The 18,793-nt window shown below is 42.8% G+C and overlaps 1 long non-coding RNA gene across 1 annotated transcript; it reads left to right on the forward strand.

Annotated features, from left to right (window-relative positions):
- Nucleotides 1-3,133: 3,133 nt before the first annotated feature.
- LOC138852064 (uncharacterized) lies at nucleotides 3,134-18,675 on the forward strand. The gene is made up of 3 exons (XR_011391551.1): nucleotides 3,134-3,273; nucleotides 17,606-17,650; nucleotides 18,424-18,675. It is a non-coding gene; the product is annotated as an uncharacterized lncRNA (long non-coding RNA).
- The last annotated feature ends 118 nt before the right edge of the window (nucleotides 18,676-18,793 follow it).

An 18,793-nucleotide genomic window follows, 5' to 3' on the forward strand; every position in this document is an offset into this window, starting at 1 on the left:
CCAGACATTCCTTCATACAATCCCAGTGTGCAATATAGAAATCCTTAGGAATCCCATCCATCCCTGGCGCTTTTCCCCTACTCAAGCTCATTACCGCCTCCCCCACCTCCTCCTCACTGATCCTACCCTCAAGCTCCGCCCTCTCTTCCTTCCCTAAAATTCCCCGAATTCCCTCCCCTATAATCTCTCCCTCCCTCCCTCCACCCTCCCCCTGCTTAAAATTCTCCGTGAACCAATAATCAGCATAGTTACTCATTCCATCAGTGGTCCTTAGTACCTGCCCCACCCTATAGCCCCCCACCCCTTTACACACCTCTAATCCCATAAAAGTGGTCATCTGCTGTCTTTCCCTGAACCTCAGCAAAACACATCCTGACAGTTTATCACCCCATAGTACCTCTTCTAATCCTTCCCTCACACGTATCGTATCAAAACGAGAATTCTGTATATCCTTCAATCTTCCCCTTTAAACCTCTATTTCCCCATGCCTACCACCCTCACCCCCTTCATAGCAATCATTGAGCTGCCCCTCAAGGTATTTCTGTAATCCAAACCTCCACCGCACCTCATCCCATCCTCTATGCTGGTAATAATCCTTAATCCGCCATTTAGCTTGCGTCTCCCACCATCCCAAAACATCCTCCTTGATGTTGCGTGCCTCCCAGAATTGTCTCCACCAGTCCCTGAATGTCAACCCCTCCCCTTCCCCCTGAAGTAACCTCACATTCATTTTCCAATAACCTGCATACCGGTGAACCATACCATCCCATGCCACCTCTGCCAACATGGCACGATGGTCAGAAAAACCTACGTCAACCGTCAGCACACGTTCTACTGTAATCTCACGAGTTATGAATATGCGATCTAATCTAGCAACATATCCCCTCCACATAAACGTGTGCTCCACTTTCCACCCATCACCCCTGACTACATCATAAATCCCTGCATCCCTCAACAAATCCCTCAACACCCCAAGCACACACCCTGCACCCCTCGGCTCCACATACTTATTTCTAATTACACAATTCCAGTCCCCACCTACTATGGAAACCATGGGTAAATCCCGCAAGTGGAAAAGCAGAACATCCCATATAAAATTCACCTTTATCCATCTGTTACTATCAGCCTGCATATATATCCCCAGAAAACACACTCTAATCTCCCCCCAGAGCCCCTCCACCCTCACCACCCTCCCCTCCCCCCCTCTTCCCATGCGAGCACTTGAAATGGGCTGGATTCCCTCACTGCCACTGCCACCCCACCCTTTACTTTCCCTGAACTACCAGCATACATCCTAAACCCTTTCAACCTCAACTCTCTGCCACACTTAAAATTGTGTTCCTGTATAAAGCACACGTCAACATCAAAACGCCTCAAAACATTCTCGAACCATACACGTTTAACTTCAGCTCTTAGGCCATTCACATTTATAGTTAAACACTTAAAGATGCAAAAAAGGTGGCTTTCCTCTATGTCTCTGTGTCCTGTCTATAAAGCTTTTTATTACTCCTGACTTCTCCCATACACTCTTGCCCTCCTTAATTCCCTCCCTCCTCTGTGCACTACTCTGCTCTTTCTTAGTTACTCCCGCCCACGTCTTCTTGCCAGGTCGCTGAGCTGGAATAATGACCTCGTCATCCGATAGGTCTCCAGCTCTCTTCCTAGAAGCCCCCTCAATCCCCATGTCATTATTTCCACTCTCCCTGTGCACCTCAGCGTCCACCTGCAACAACTGCAATATGCCAGATCCTGACCCCGTCGACCCCGTGGCCTGTCCAGTCAGGTCGTCAACCATCAGAAGTCCCCCATCTAGAGCGGGGTTCTCCTCCGCTGGCACATCTAGGAAGGACTTAATCATCTCCTGCAGAGGTTCAGATAATTCCTGTAGGTCACCAGCCTCCCCCACTCCCACAGGCTGCTACTCCACTTCAGGTTCTTCCTGTGGGGGAGCTACCGAAGCTTCTGGTAGCGTCACACAACACTCCTCCACACCGTCCACTTCGTCCGCCCAATTTGCTTTGCCTGCTGCAACCACCACAGCAGACGAAGGAGCCACCAACGACTCTGTGGCTATTGGCATTTCCTTTGACCGTGGAGCTGTAGCCTTACCACACCCGGCTGCCATGTGATAAAAAGTACCACACAGTCGACACGTTTTACGTTGTCCTGCATAGGTCACAAACACCTGTGTCCTAAAATCCTCCAGGACAACATACGAGAGGGATAGGTCTTCTCAAAGTCATCTGATATTGTAAGATCCTGCAGGAACCCCTGTGTAGATTCCATCCATCCATCGTTCCAAATTCACAGCATGTACCTCACCATAGCTTCGAAAAGTCTCTCGAATATCCACGTCATCTGCTTCAAAAGGAACATTCCGAATCCTCACCCAGGTGTAGTATTTGGAGGCATCCCGCAGGCGTACCTCCAGCCCAGATGAAATGGTGGTACATCTCTCCTGGTAGTTAGTTACCGTCCTTTCATAAGCTTCCACTGTGCAGAACTTGACGAAAATCCTTGTAGAACCATTCAGAGCAATCCCATATAACTCATCGTTGGCAATACAGAAAGTATCCCTGATGATAGTCGGCAGCAAAACAGAGGCATTTGAAGGGTAAATTGCCCCTTTGACTAAGTCAACACACACAGTGTTTCTCCTCCTGCGGTAGCTGGCAGCCATCTTGGAGAAAACAGGAAGTTGCGCAACAGAGAAAGCAGGAGCTTTTGCGCAGCACGTCCACACGGCCCGAGAGCGATGAGGCCAATGTTGGGTGGTGATGGCTCGGTAGATATTTGACCCTTCAAAGTGGGTGCCTTGATGCTTCCAATAGCATCTTGATCTATAACACAGGTGCTATCAACTGATAGTAAAAAAGAGAATTGGTTTCCTCTTCCATTACTTAAGCTTTATATGATCCTCACGGTTATATTGCTATCCATTAAATATAATTACAATAACTTCCCACATGTATGCATAACTTCTATTTTGACTTAACAGTTTGTGAGAAAGTACTGTAAACCCGAGTGAGTCATTCAAAGCAAGGAATGGCAATAGATTCATTATCCATTTCTGAACGCGAAATAATTTTTAACCTGTAACTAACATAGTCTTGTTCACTGCACTGTTAGGTAGCTGCACACTGGCTACTGGAGTGCGGGGCAGGTGCGTGGAAGTACGTCAGTGCCCGACAGTTCTCAGGACTTATCGCCAAAGCAGACCTCTGGTGTGTGTGTCTCCGGGCGAAGCCAAAGTCGTCTGCTGCCCTGCTTCCAGTAAGTCTTGAATTACAGTAAATTAATCTTTGTGTAACTTCAGGTTTGTGAGGGGGGAGACACTGATCCAAGTAATTAGATTTGATCCTACCCTTCATACAATCAAATCTGATTCCTTTCCATTCCTCAGGTGCTGTATGGCCTCGACGGGTTTAGTAATTCCAGTAAATATTATATAATGTATAATATAAGAACTTTATAAGTTAGAATGTTTGTGCATGGATATAGTGTGCACTACATTATTGTGAATGTTAATGAAAAGATGCTGGATGTCTGTAAAACTGAATGATCAGTTGTGGAAGGAAGAGAGGAAATATATAAATTCAGGGATTATGAGGGCTAAAATAAGAGTCGGATGCGTAAAGTGAGTTAAATTGTTGATGCATCTGGAGAAGACAGGAGTGTAGAACGGACAGAGAGACTATGAGATGTTAAGCGAGTACTTAGAGAGTTTTGAACGAAATGAGACAATTGTGGTAGGGACGTAAATTCTAAAGTGGGAAAGACTGTTGTAGAGGGCGTAGTAAGTTTGGGATGATAATGGGGGCCTCTGAACTTTGCATCGAAAGAGGTTTGGTAATAAGTAATACGTATTTTAGAAAAGAAGATAAATAAAGAACGCTAGATATAGAGCGGATAAAGGTTAATGAGCAGACTTCTAGAAGTGCAAGTTTTTAGAGGTGTAACAAATAATTCAGATCATTATTTAGCTGTAGCTACAGTGAGAGTAAAGAGTTGGGGTACAAAAGAGAGTGGCATTTGTGAATAAGAGAAAAGCGAAAGTTTATAATTTAGAGCTGGAATCTAGCGTAAGATATAAGGAACTTATGGGGACAGAAGGGATAGTGATAGTATAGGTAATGAGAAGGTTGATGAAGAATGGAGTAGATTTAAGAATGCAGTGTCAGTGCGCAGCAGAAGTTTATGGATATAGAAAAGTGGGTGTAGGAGGAAAGAGGAGCAATTGGTGGAATGAAAAAGTAGAGAGGTATGGGATTAAGCAATGAAGAAGCTAATACAAAGTGGGAGTTCTCACAGTTGCTTTTTGCAGAGGGCACTGTGCTATTGAGAGATTTATAACAGAATTTGCAAAGGTTTGTGGACGAATTGAGAAGGGAATTTAAAAGAAGGAAATTGAAAATGAACATAGGAAAGACCAAGGTGATGTAAATAGCAATAAATTTTGCTGTGAAACAATGGATATAAGACTGGAAGGAGGGAGTATGGAGGATGTGAATGTGTTCAGATATTTGTGAGTAGATTTGTTACCAGACCGGTCTAAGAAAGACGAGATGAACCATAGAATTGACGAGGGGAAATTAGGTGACTTGTGCATGGAGACAAATGGCGCTGTCCATGGAGAAAAAAAAAGGGAAATGTATGAAAGAATAGTGGCACTAACACTCTTGTATGGTTGTGAATCATGGATTGTGAATGTTGCAGCGGGGAGGTTGCTGGAGGCAGCGCAGATCTGTTTGAAGGCAATATGAGGGATGATTATTATACAGAAAATTCACAGTTTGTAGATTAGGTGTAGAGCTACTGAAAGCATTATCCAGAGGGCTGAAGAAAGGTTGTTGAGATGGTATGGTTATTTAGAAAGGATGTAGCAAAATAAGATGAACTGCAGGGTTTAAAAATCTGTGGAGGGAAGGCGTGGTAGAGGTTGTCCTAGGAATGGATGAAGGGAGCCGCTTAGGGCCCCTAATCCCGGAGAGCCCCATAAGCGATTTTAGTCCACATTGCTTGAAAATTTTGGGTCTACTGCATGACAAGGGGTTTTTAAATAGTGATAATAACTCAACGCCCCCGCGGCCCGGTCTGTGACCAGGCCTCATGGTGGACCAGGGCCTGATCAAACAGGCTGTTACTGTTAAGCGCACGCAACCCGACGTTATGAACTACAGCTCGGCTGGTCAGGTACTGATTTTAGGTGCCTGTCCAACAGGTCTATTGGTAATCTCCCTTATGTATGCTGGGAGGCAGTTGAAAAGTCATGGGGCCCCTGGCACTTACTGTGTTGTCTCTTAGTGTACTCATGGCACCTGCCTCATGCTTCCATTCACCTGACTACAGTATATAAGCCACTTCTCGTGCTATATGCTGTACTTTCTAAGGGAATATTTTGCTACTAATTTTTTATCGTCCGATTTAGTTCATTTTTTCTCTAGCTTAGTATAATAATAACATAATATATTTACTACATGGTATGCAGGCCTAGCTGACATCAACAACATACTAGTATATAGAAAGCCGCTTGTTATGCTGAGCATTTCGGGCAAATTAGGTCAGTTTTGTCCCAGGATACGACCCACACCAGTTGACTAACACCCAGGTACCCATTTTATACTGTTAGGTGGACGTGGACAGCAGTTGTCTTATGGAAACAAGTCCCTAATGTTTTCCAGCCGCACCGGAAAAGATTCAAACCCCGTACGTCGGTGTGTGAGCTAGCGATCGAGCTACGGCCAACAAATGAAAAAAAAATTATTTATTGGAAATTAAATATGGCAACCTGACTGTACTTATTAGCCTTGTCAAAAGTTTTTTGGGCACTCCTTACTTACTGATAAGAATTACTGTATTATACCTTATCTTAATCCTCCAAAAATACAGTTGGTAAGTTTTTGACATTTAGCAAAATATCTGCTCTTTAGAACCCATGCAAATAAAAAAAATTGGGATATTTTGAAAATTTCGTCAGCAGCTTGTAAAACATTCATTGTCGTATGCTTGTTGTGAAAATCCTTTCATTATTGATTTTATTGTGATAATAGGTAGATCAATAACTTCCAAGATGATCGAAGAAACGCGCACAAATCTGATTAATTGAAAAAACAAAATGCTAGAAAATAGCGCAGTTTGAGTCTTGATATAGGATTGTTCTTATATAGTTACCCCTGTAAGAGAGAGTTTTCTCTTGTGCTAATAAACCAGAGAGAACGTAACAATATAATCTTATGCATATACTGCTATATACACTCGGCTTCGATAGCTCCATTTATAACAGTAATAATAATAACAACAAAAGTAATAATATCTTTATTTCTACAAGTACATGTACAAGATATAAAGGCTTAGCTGACATTAGTGACGTACTGTATGTTGCAATCTGTTTACTGTAATTTTTACCACTGAATATATCATTGCTTAGTTAATCTTAAAAGGGGGTTTGGAATGTACACCCAACTATTATAATTCCTTGTACAACTATGTATCATGTCCAATTAAAAATTATTATTATTATTATTATTATTATTATACTATATCGAAAGCCCCTTGTTATACAGGACATTTCGAGCAAATTAGGTCAGTTTTGTCCCAGATGTAATATATACAGACTTTGCAAAAGCCTTCGACAAGTGTGACCATGGCGTAATAGCGCACAAAATGCGCGCTAAAGGAATAACAGGAAAAGTCGGTCGATGGATCTATAATTTCCTCACTAACAGAACACAGAGAGTAGTCGTCAACAGAGTAAAGTCCGAGGCAACTACGGTGAAAAGCTCTGTTCCACAAGGCACAGTACTAGCTCCCATCTTGTTCCTCATCCTCATATCCGACATAGACAAGGATGTCAGCCACAGCACCGTGTCTTCCTTTGCAGATGACACCCGAATCTGCATGACAGTGTCTTCCATTGCAGACACTGCAAGGCTCCAGGCGGACATCAACCAAATCTTTCAGTGGGCTGCAGAAAACAATATGAAGTTCAACGATGAGAAATTTCAATTACTCAGATATGGTAAACATGAGGAAATTAAATCTTCATCAGAGTACAAAACAAATTCTGGCCACAAAATAGAGCGAAACACCAACGTCAAAGACCTGGGAGTGATTATGTCGGAGGATCTCACCTTCAAGGACCATAACATTGTATCAATCGCATCTGCTAGAAAAATGACAGGATGGATAATGAGAACCTTCAAAACTAGGGAGGCCAAGCCCATGATGACACTCTTCAGGTCACTTGTTCTATCTAGGCTGGAATATTGCTGCACTCTAACAGCACCTTTCAAGGCAGGTGAAATTGCCGACCTAGAAAATGTACAGAGAACTTTCACGGCGCGCATAACGGAGATAAAACACCTCAATTACTGGGAGCGCTTGAGGTTTCTAAACCTGTATTCCCTGGAACGCAGGAGGGAGAGATACATGATTATATACACCTGGAAAATCCTAGAGGGACTAGTACCGAACTTGCACACGAAAATCACTCACTACGAAAGCAAAAGACTTGGCAGACGATGCACCATCCCCCCAATGAAAAGCAGGGGTGTCACTAGCACGTTAAGAGACCATACAATAAGTGTCAGGGGCCCGAGACTGTTCAACTGCCTCCCAGCACACATAAGGGGGATTACCAACAGACCCCTAGCAGTCTTCAAGCTGGCACTGGACAAGCACCTAAAGTCAGTTCCTGATCAGCCGGGCTGTGGCTCGTACGTTGGTTTGCGTGCAGCCAGCAGCAACAGCCTGGTTGATCAGGCGCTGATCCACCAGGAGGCCTGGTCACAGACCGGGCCGCGGGGGCATTGACCCCCGAAACTCTCTCCAGGTAATCTCTCTCCAGGATGCGACCCATACCAGTCGACTAACACCCAGGTACCCATTTTACTGATGGATGAACGTGGACAATCGGTGTAATGAAACACGTCTGATATTTCCACCCCTTCGCCGGGAATCAATCTCGGACTCTCGCCGTGTGAAGCGAGAGCTTTTGCCATCAGGACAAGGGGCCTGATGGCGTATTTGTTTCTATGTTATTTATCTTATGTGTAATATCATTTTGGAATAAATCTGATAGGAAAATAAACAAAATTGTCAATAATAGCATAATTATACAACATTTTATAGCGCCATGAGCAACTCCTCCTTGCAAGTAAGTAAGTAAGTAAGTGGCCTTTCCATGTTTGACATAGCTCCTCTGACTTTATAACGATGTCAAAAATAATAGAAATAGTAAAAACAAAGCCGAAAATTCACTTCATGCTCAGACACATATTATGTGTCACGTCATCACAAGAAATGTAGCGAGTTCATGTTCATGTAGGTCTGCCAGGATGGGTCCTAGCCTGGGTCTTTATCATGTGGTGAGCCAGCAGTGGCTCCCCAAGATGTGTCAGTGTGTGTACACATGATGTACCGTGTACATCATTTTGTGTAATATCATTTTGGAATAAATCTGATAGGAAAATAAACAAAATTGTCAATAATAGCATAATTATACAACATTTTATAGCGCCATGAGCAACTCCTCCTTGCAAGTAAGTAAGTAAGTAAGTAAGTGGCCTTTCCATGTTTGACATAGCTCCTCTGACTTTATAACGATGTCAGAAATAATAGAAATAGTAAAAACAAAGCCGAAAATTCACTTCATGCTCAGACACATATTATGTGTCACGTCATCACAAGAAATGTAGCGAGTTCATGTTCATGTAGGTCTGCCAGGATGGGTCCTAGCCTGGGTCTTTATCATGTGGTGAGCCAGCAGTGGCTCCCCAAGATGTGTCAGTGTGTGTACACATGATGTACCGTGTACAGACCTATGGCAGGGGCACGGTGAGCATTAGTGTTAATTGCAGTGCCGTTTACAGCCCTATGACAAGGGCAAGGTGAGCCTTCTTCAGGTCAAGTGGAATACCGTTTAGAGCCCTATAGCAGGGCCGGCCCTATGACAAGCGCACGGTGACTCTTTCAACTCCATTTGAGCCATTCCTGACACTCAGATTGCAGCCTGAGTGCCAGAACGACTCGAGAGATTCTCTTGAGGTATGTCGATCACCTGACATGTGACAGAAGCCATGCGCTTGCTTATTTCAAATCTTACATTACTAATAGGTATCAGTACGTCACCATTAAAGACACAGCATCAGCAACACGGCCACTTGATACTGGAGTTCCGCAGGGAAGTGTCCTTGGTCCCCTGCTCTTCCTCATATACATCAATGACCTTCCAAACGTATCCCAACACCTGAAACCCATTCTCTTTGCTGATGACACGACTTATGTCATCTCTCACCCTAATCTTGCCACCCTCAACACCATTGTGAATGAGGAGCTGATTAAAATATCGACTTGGATGACAGCCAATAAACTTACGCTTAACACTTACAAAACCTACTATATTATGTTTGGTAGCAGAGCAGGAGATGCACAAATTAACATTAAGATTGACAACACTCTAATTACCAGAAATAATGGGGCAAATTCCTAGGCTTATACTTTGACAACAACCTGAATTTCAGCACCCATATCCAACATATAACCAAAAAAGTATCCAAAACGGTTGGGATCCTCTCCAAGATACGATACTACGTGCCGCAAAATGCCCTTCTCACACTATACCACTCACTTATTTATCCATACCTCACCTATGCTATTTGTGCTTGGGGATCAACTGCAGCAACACACCTAAAGCCAATAATAACCCAACAAAAAGCTGCAGTAAGAATAATCACTAAATCCCATCCCTGGCAACACACCCCCCCACTCTTCATAGACCTAAACTTACTCCCAGTTCAGTACATCCACACTTACTACTGTGCAATCTACATCTACAGGGCCTTAAACTCTAATATCAACCTTGACCTAAAACGCTTTCTTGATAGTTGTGACAGAACCTGTGATACTCCAATACTGAAACTATGTATTGTGCCAAAACAAAAGCATTCACATTGCTAAACTCACAAACTAGTATTTATTCACTTAGCCATAATACCAACTTACCTCATAATTTGTAATATTTTACAATTAAGAATAAAACTAAGTCTGCCCGAAATGCCTAGCCATGCTAAGCGTTCTAGTGGTACACTCTGTAATCACAATTTTACTACATGTAAACCACACAGTAACCAAATTTCTGTAAACTCAGCATTGTAATCCTTATAGAGAATAAACTTTGAATTTGAATTTGGTGTCCCGTTGCTTGATCGCTAGCACACTCGGCTCCCACACTGAGGTCTGTAGTACGAATCTCCGTTACGGCTGGAAAACATTAAGGACGTGTTTCCATAAGACACCTGCTGTTCCTGTTCACCCATCAGTATAAAATGGGTACCTGGGTGTTAGTCGACTGGTGTGGTCGCATCCTGGGACAAAACTGACCTAATTTGCCCGAAATGCTCGACATAACAAGGGGTTTTCTGTATAGTAATATGTCATTGATGTCAGCTAGACCTGTATTCCTTGTTCATATACTTGTAGAAACAGATATAAATTATTATTTTTATTTTATTATTTTCATTATTGCATGTTTTTTTGGGTTTATCAGGGCCACTGACAACTTACGCCGTATCGAGCCCGACTTCTCGATGTTAGTAATTAAATTTATTCAGATATGCACCTGGAGTTTACCTGGAGAGGGTTTCGGGGGTCAACGCCCCCGAAACCCTCTTAAATATGCTGTGAGGCAGTTGAACAGTCTTGGGCCTCTAACACTTATTGTGTTGTCTCTCAGTGTAGTCGTATGGTGCCCCTGCTATTCATTCTGGAATGTTGCATCTCCTGCCGAGTCTGTTGCTTTCATAGGGAGTGATTTTCATGTGGAAGTTTGGTACTAATCCCTCTAGGATTTGCAATTGTATATTATCATGTATATCCCTCGCCTGCCCTCCAGGGAATACAGATCAATGGCCTTCAACACAGTTACATTGATTATCAAACAGAACTTAGAATAACCCCAAGTCAGACAGTGACTCACTTCCATTGGTGTCCTTCTGATTATTTATATTTAAGTTGAAAACAGGTAAGTATCTTAACTTTGTAAAAACAGTTACACTACAGGAAGGTATACTAGGGGAGAGGGAAAATTAGTTATTTTCATATACTGTAACAAAAAAAAGAGGGCACAATACCATGACTGGAACGTTACACAAATAACCCGCACATAGAAGAGAGGAGCTTATGTCGACGTTTCGGTCCGTCTTGGACCATTTATAAAGTCCATTTACAATGGTCCAAGTCGGACCGAAACGTCGTCGTAAGCTCCTCTCTTCTATGTGCGGGTTATTTGTGTATAGTTATTTTCATACAAGAAATTACTTCTCTCTTTCTGTAACCTTATTCATGAGGTACTTTTTGGCTGTCTTCTTGAACTGGCTCATGCTATGACAGCCTTTGACATGTGCAAGCAGTCTATTCCACTCTTTTATTGCTGTATAGAAAAATGTCTTTGAAGCCTGACCACTGACTCTAGGTACTACAGAGTTGTTCTCCCTTTCCCTAGTTCTGTAACTACATTGTTTCCCGGCCTTAACAAAATAGGCAGTAAGATGTTAGGGACACTGGTTGTGAGTAATTTTATAAACGTAATTTAGCTTTAGTTGATTTACTTATCAACATTCAGCATGTCCAGTTATTGTAATTCATCCTGGCCTACATGCTCTCTTTGACCCAGGTCCAGAATGATTCTCACCATTTTGTTCTGGCTGATTTGTAGCCTATCTTTTACTTTTTTTTTTGTTAAGGCAGAGTACCGTGAAGAGCAAGAGCAGTCTATATTACATTGTATGAGAACTAGACATAGGGTCTTGCGAGCTTCAGTAGGTAGACACTGTGCTTGTCTGTAGAGGAACTTTGGTCTGGCATTCGCTTTCTTTACTACATTGTTCCCTATTAGTTCTCCTGACATGCTTGGGTCAAACGGGATTCTCAGATATTTCACTGAATGTACTGTAACAATAGGTTCGGCTGTTCCTGGACATTACATTATTTATCAGTTTCAGTTTGTTTCGTACCAAAGAGTATGGCTTCCGTTTTCCTGAGATGTAGTGATAGTTTGTTGTCTACCACCTATTTGCTACAGGACTCTATTTCTAGTAATAGTACATTAGCAATGTCTAGTGGGTCTTTATCTGATAGTAACAGAGCACTGTCATCTGCGAACAGTAGAAGCTTGTATTTGACACTGATAGGCGTGTCATTTACATAGCACAAGAATAGCAATGGACCCATGATACTACCTTGAGGAACCCCACATGTTATTGGTATGGGTTCTGATTCTGTGTTGTTGATCATGACAATTTGCTTCCTGTTGCTCAAGTAGAACTTAAACCATTCTACAGAACTCATGCCGAGTGCTTGTAGCTATCGGCTGAAGAAATCTTAGAGGAGACAAGAATCTCAGGGAGAACTAAAAGCCATAAAGAAAATTGAAAAAAAATACTTCTTCTCTTAAGCCAAATCTAAGGGAAAAAATATCCAGTATTGGAAGCCTGCTTACCTGGAGTATACCTGGAGAGGGTTTCGGGGGTCGACGCCCCCGTGGCCCGTTCTGTGAACAGGCCTCATGGTAGATCAGGGCCTGAGCAACCAGACTTGCTATTGGCCGCACGCAACTCGACATAAGAACCACATCCCGGCTGGTCAGGTACTGACTTAAGGTGACTGTCCAGTACCTTCTTGACAGCCAGGGGAGGGAGTTGAACAGTTTTGGGCCCCTGGCACTTATTGTGTTGTCTCTTATCGTGCTGGTGGCACCCCGGCTTTCATTGGGGGGGGGAGGATATTGCATCGTCTGCCGAGTCTTTTGCTTTCACAGAGTGTGATTTTCGTGTGCAAGTTTGGTACTAACCCCTGTAGGATTTTCCAAGTGCATATACTCATGTATCTCTCCCGCCTTCATTTTAGGGAGTACAGGTTGAGGAACTTCAAACGTTCCCAGTAATTGAGGTGTATTATCGCAGTTATGCGCGCCGTGGAGGTTCTCTGTACATTTTCTAGGTTAGCAATTTCACCTGCCTTGAAATGTGCTGTTAGTGTGTGGCAATATTCCAGCTTAGATAGAACAAGCGACCTGAAGAGTGTCATGGACTCGGCATCCCTCGTTTTAAAGGTTTTCATTATTCATTCTGTCATTTCTCTAGCAGATGCGATTGATACATTGTTATGGTCTTTGAAGGTGAGATCCTGAGACATGATCTCTTCCAGATCTTTTACATTAGTTTCTCGTCCAACTAGGTATATTTCTACACCATAGGAAGGTTAGCATAGGCACCACTGCGTCCACAAATGCATGTTGACGGCTTTGAGGGGACCTGAGCTAGAGTTCCTCACGGCCGTGCTAGCGGGGGATTTGTCTGTAAAAATTTGCATTTGTGGATACAGTGGTGCCTATGCTAACCTTCCTATGGTGTAGAAATATACCTGGTTGGATGAATCTTATTAAGCTAGCTGGCCCAGTGGCTAACGCGACGATCTGGAGTTTTGAGACTCTCTGGCCGCGGGTTCAAACTCCACCAGTGGTATGGTTTGTTTGCAATCATGTCATTACGATTTCGTGAGTCATGAATTCTTATGACCGAGACCCAAAATTTGGTCATCTCAGAAATTTCTGATAGTATCCTAACACCACAAGACTTTGAAAAGGCCATAAATGACATGACCATGCACTCTGCCCCAGGCCTAGACTCATGGACCTCTTTGTTCATCAAGAACTGCAAAAAGACACTGTCACATGCCTTCAGCATTCTATAGAGAGGAAGCATGGACATAGAGGTCATCCCACCCTCACTAAAAAAACAGACATAGCCCCATTCTACACAGGTGGCAGTAAAGCAATTGCAAAGAACTATAGACTGGTAACATTAACATCCCATATAAAAATCTTTGAAAGGGTTCTAAGAAACAGTATCGCCAACCACATAGATGCCCATCAATTACACTACCCAGGGAAAGACGGGTTTAAAGCAGGTCGTTCCTGCCTGTCCCAGCTACTGGACCACTATGACAAGGTCATGGATGTTACAGAGGATAAATAAAATGCAGATGTCTACACAGACTTTTCTTAAAGCCTTCGACAAGTGCAACCTTGGTGTAATAGCACACAAAATATGTGATAAAGGAATAACAGGAAAAGTTGGTAGATGGATCTATAACCTTTCGACAAATATAACACAAAGAGTAATAGTAAACAGAGTAAAGTCTGAGGCAGCTACGGTGAAAAGCTCTGTTCCATAAGACACAGTACTCGCTTCCATCCTGTTCCTCATCCTCGTATCTGACATAGAGATGTGTCTTCCGTGTCTTCCTTTGCATATGACACCCGGATTGCCATGACAATGTCCTCCATCGAAGACACCGCAAGACTCCAAGCGGACATCAACCAAATCTTCAAATGGGCCACTCAAAACAGTATGAAGTTCAGTGATGACAAATTTCAACTACTCAGATATGGAAAACTTGACGAAACTAAAACAGCATTAGGGTATACAAGAAATTCTAATCATAGAGCGAAAAAGTAATGTGAAGGACCTGGGAGTGATAATGTCAGAGGATCTCGCCTTCAAAGACCACTATGTAACTACTGCATGCTAGAAAAATGATAGGATGGATAATGAGAACCTTCAAAACTATGGACGCCAAGCCCATGATGATTCTCCTCAAATCGCTTGTGCTCTCCAGGCTGGAATACTGCTGTACACTAACTGCCCCCTTCAAGGCTGGCGAAATTGCTGACCTGGAGAGTGTACAAAGAACTTTCACGGCACACATAAGCACGATAAAGCACCTAAATTACTGGGAACGGTTGAAGTCATTTGATTTGCATTCCCTGGAACGCAGGCGAGAGAGAGAAATAATATACACTTCGAAAATCCAAGATGCAGGGGAGCCATGAATACACCGAGACACAACACAATAAGTGACAGGGGTCCAAGACTGTTCAACAGCATCCCAGCATATATAAGGGGGATTACCAATAGACCCCTGGCTGTCTTCAAGAAGGAGCTGGACAAGCACCTACAGTTAGTACCTGACCAGCTGGGCTTTGGTTCGTACGTCAGCTTGCGTGCGGCCAGCAGTAACAGCCTGGTTGATCAGACCCTGATCCACCACGAGGCCTGGTCTCTGACCGGGCCGCGGGGGCTTTGACCCCCGAAACCCTCCTGGTATAAGGGTTGGATTTCGACAAATTTCCCAATAATGGCAGCACTGTTGAGTAATAATAAAGGTCCCAGAGTGAAGTATTATTGAGTCATTACTTATGGCATTTGAAACATTTAATAGACAGATATATGTGAATAAACAATGACATATATATATAGTCATAAAATACTTTATCAAGTAGATAGCAACACTCATATACACTGAACTTTATCAGGTACATAACAACACTCATATACACTGAACTTTATCAGGTAGATAGCAACACTCATATACACTGAACTTTATCAGGTAGATAGCAACACTCATATACACTGAACTTTATCAGGTAGATAGCAACACTCATATACACTGAACTTTATCAGGTAGATAGCAACACTCATATACACTGAACTTTATCAGGTAGATAGCAACACTCATATACACTGAACTTTATCAGGTAGATAGCAACACTCATATACACTGAACTTTATCAGGTAGATAGCAACACTCATATACACCGAACTTTATCAGGTAGATAGCAACACTCATATACACTGAACTTTATCAGGTAGATAGCAACACTCATATACACTGAACTTTATCAGGTAGATAGCAACACTCATATACACTGAACTTTATCAGGTAGATAGCAACACTCATATACACTGAACTTTATCAGGTAGATAACAACACTCATATACACTGCCCTTGAGCAACTTTCCACTCCCTGTCATACATTCCTGCAGAAACAGTCTTGTTCATCACAACACTGCCAGGAAAAGCACCAACACTGATCGCCGTTTTGTCCTCCCCACAGGAAAGCTTGCCTCCGGTATCATCTGTCTTCCATAAAGACAACATATATGACTCCTGTAGGTTAGCGTTAGGTTTTGATTATAATAGTTTTACATTTTCTGTTTAACAAAATTTTTGTATGGGTCAGACCCCCGCGCCGCCTCTGTCTCCCCGACCTCCTCCTGATCTCTTACAAGCCTAACCTCGGGGTGCTCGTTTGCCATATTAGGCTTTGTATGTGTTTACTTTTTTTACACGTGATAAAATCACGTCCTGGACGAAATGTAGTAATGAAACACTGGTAAAGGGACACAAGTGCAACTATTGCGACATTTTGTGGCAACCTTTCGCCCGGTGGCCTGGTGGCTAAAGCTCCCGCTTCACACACGGAGGGCCCGGGTTCGATTCCCGGCGGGTGGAAACATTTCGACACGTTTCCTTACACCTATTGTCCTGTTCACCTAGCAGCAAATAGGTACCTGGGTGTTAGTCGACTGGTGTGGGTCGCATCCTGGGGGACAAGATTAAGGACCCCAATGGAAATAAGTTAGACAGTCCTCGATGACGCACTGACTTTCTTGGGTTATCCTGGGTGGCTAACCCTCCGGGGTTAAAAATCTGAACGAAATCTTATCTTATCTTATCTTATCCAGGAGCTGGAATGAATGAATGATTCTAGGTAAGACCCCATGAAGGGGTGAGCGGGGAAGACTGGACAGACGAAGTGTATTATTATTATTATAATCAAGGGGAAGCGCTAAACCCGTAGGATTATACAGCGCCTGGGAGGGATGTGGAAGGCATTCAGGCTTAATTCGGGGAACTGGAGCACAGATCCAATTCCCTAAATCAAGATCCCCTCACCAACATCAAGGAACCTTCCCTGAGGGGCAGACGAAGTGTAGATCTTGAGAGGAGTGTCCTTAGTCTTAGAGAAAGAGCCAGGGCTTGACCCAGCAGCCGAGCTGAACGTGAAGGAATTTGCAGGAACGAGCTTGAGAGTCAGGATACACGGGCAAGCTTGATCGGTGACACGGGAGCACGGCTATGTGCATCTCATCAGCGCGAGGTGTTGATTGGCTTGTGATTGGTGGAGACTGGAGAGAGGCGAGAGGCAGGCAGGAGACGGCAGTTAGTGATCACGTGACTTCTTATGTGCGATCATACCACGTAGTGATTGATGCGTTTGTAATTCTTCAATATGCTGATTTTGAGAGCATGACAGGTTTTAGCATGCGCATTTTGTCATTGCCTAGGTCTTCTAGTATGGCGTTGGTGGTATGTGGGTCGGTTCCTGGTGCAACAGTGTACTTGATGCGGCCATCTCCTATGCTGTATATAGCTTGGCCTGCATGCACGGTGAGGAATTCTGGACTGCATGTGTACAGGGTGATAGGCGCTGTATTTTTGAGGTTCAGGTCTTCTCTCGTTGTTTCTAGTGGGTGTGTAGTTTCCAGGAGCTTTAAAAAACACTACACCACCTAGATATATTTCCGGGGATCACCCGTGAGATTTAGCTTTGTATATATAAACGTAGTTAATATGGGTTTAGTATAAAAAAATGAATATACAGTAGAGTGCAATTTTCTTGATTCATAATGATTATCACCACTGATATCTCAGATTGCAATACCGAGAAAGTGTGGCTAATGATCACGAATTAATCTTGCAGACCTGCAACTGTTACAGGACATCTCAGCTCCTATCGTCAATTTTCGTGAGTGATCATCACACAGTTAATTTATCTTGTATAATTGCAATATTGTCATAAACTGATTTACATCAAATTACATCTCTACTTAGACTACTTAGTTTTCCATCAATACTGATGTGTGTGTAGTCAACTGACGAAGCCTACAGCGCAGGCGAAACGTTTCGTCAATAAAGGTACATAGTGTTACACGTGTCTTAAAACTACGATATCATATTCATGTTGCAACATTAACTCTTAAAGATATAATAATCGTCAATATTCACAAGTCCGCATCATATTAGAAATGGTTTTCAATACTGTTAAGTTAATGAAAAAGACACTTGTGCAAGACTGAGTGTCTTTATTGACGATATTCTTCATCTGCGTCGCTGGTTTCTTCAGTCGAATCCAGGGATGAATTACAGTCCATGAGAACTGCAGAGGTATTGAGTTCTTCAGTTTTAGAGGAAGATAATCAGTCTCTGAGACTTAAGCAAAATTATGAGAGCAGACACTGATGTATTATAAAAAGAGGTATAGAAGTTTGGAGATAAGCTCAAAGATGAGCTGGTGGGCCCAGCTCATCTGTGACCTCATCTTTCCGGTAAATAAGTCTCTGGCAACAAATGTTTGTTCTTGGCTAAGGGACCGATTACTTCAGACTGCCTCTCCAATTCGACTGCTGTTTCAAGGATTGTAAGTCATCTCGAAGCCTGCAGCGCAGGTTCAACATTTTGTCAGTAAAGATGCCTAGTATTACACATGTGCCTAACTCATTATACTTTTTTTTCTTGTAGAATGTGGTCAAAACATCTACCAACCTTTTAAGTTATACACTGAAAGCGTTGGCCCGATTCGGTTCCTCCGACCCGAATCCATCAATAAAACAGTTTTAAATAAAATATCTTCTGGAGATGATCCACAGCGGCGTCCTGGGGTTCCACTGGCTGCTCTTAATGACCCTAAGGTATTCCAGCTCCGTCCTGGACCAATACTAGGAGCCTTGCGTGTCCTTGGTGGTGTGACCGCTCTAAAGAATAATTGGCCTTGGATGGTAAGACACACTTGTTTTTTTTAATACCATGATGAAAAAGATTATTTTATTATTATATTATAAATGATAATGGCAATAATAATAGAAGCAGTAATAATTTATCGAGTTAATCT

Source organism: Cherax quadricarinatus, unplaced genomic scaffold (assembly GCF_038502225.1).
Source record: "Cherax quadricarinatus isolate ZL_2023a unplaced genomic scaffold, ASM3850222v1 Contig3672, whole genome shotgun sequence".
Classification (NCBI taxonomy): domain Eukaryota; kingdom Metazoa; phylum Arthropoda; class Malacostraca; order Decapoda; family Parastacidae; genus Cherax; species Cherax quadricarinatus.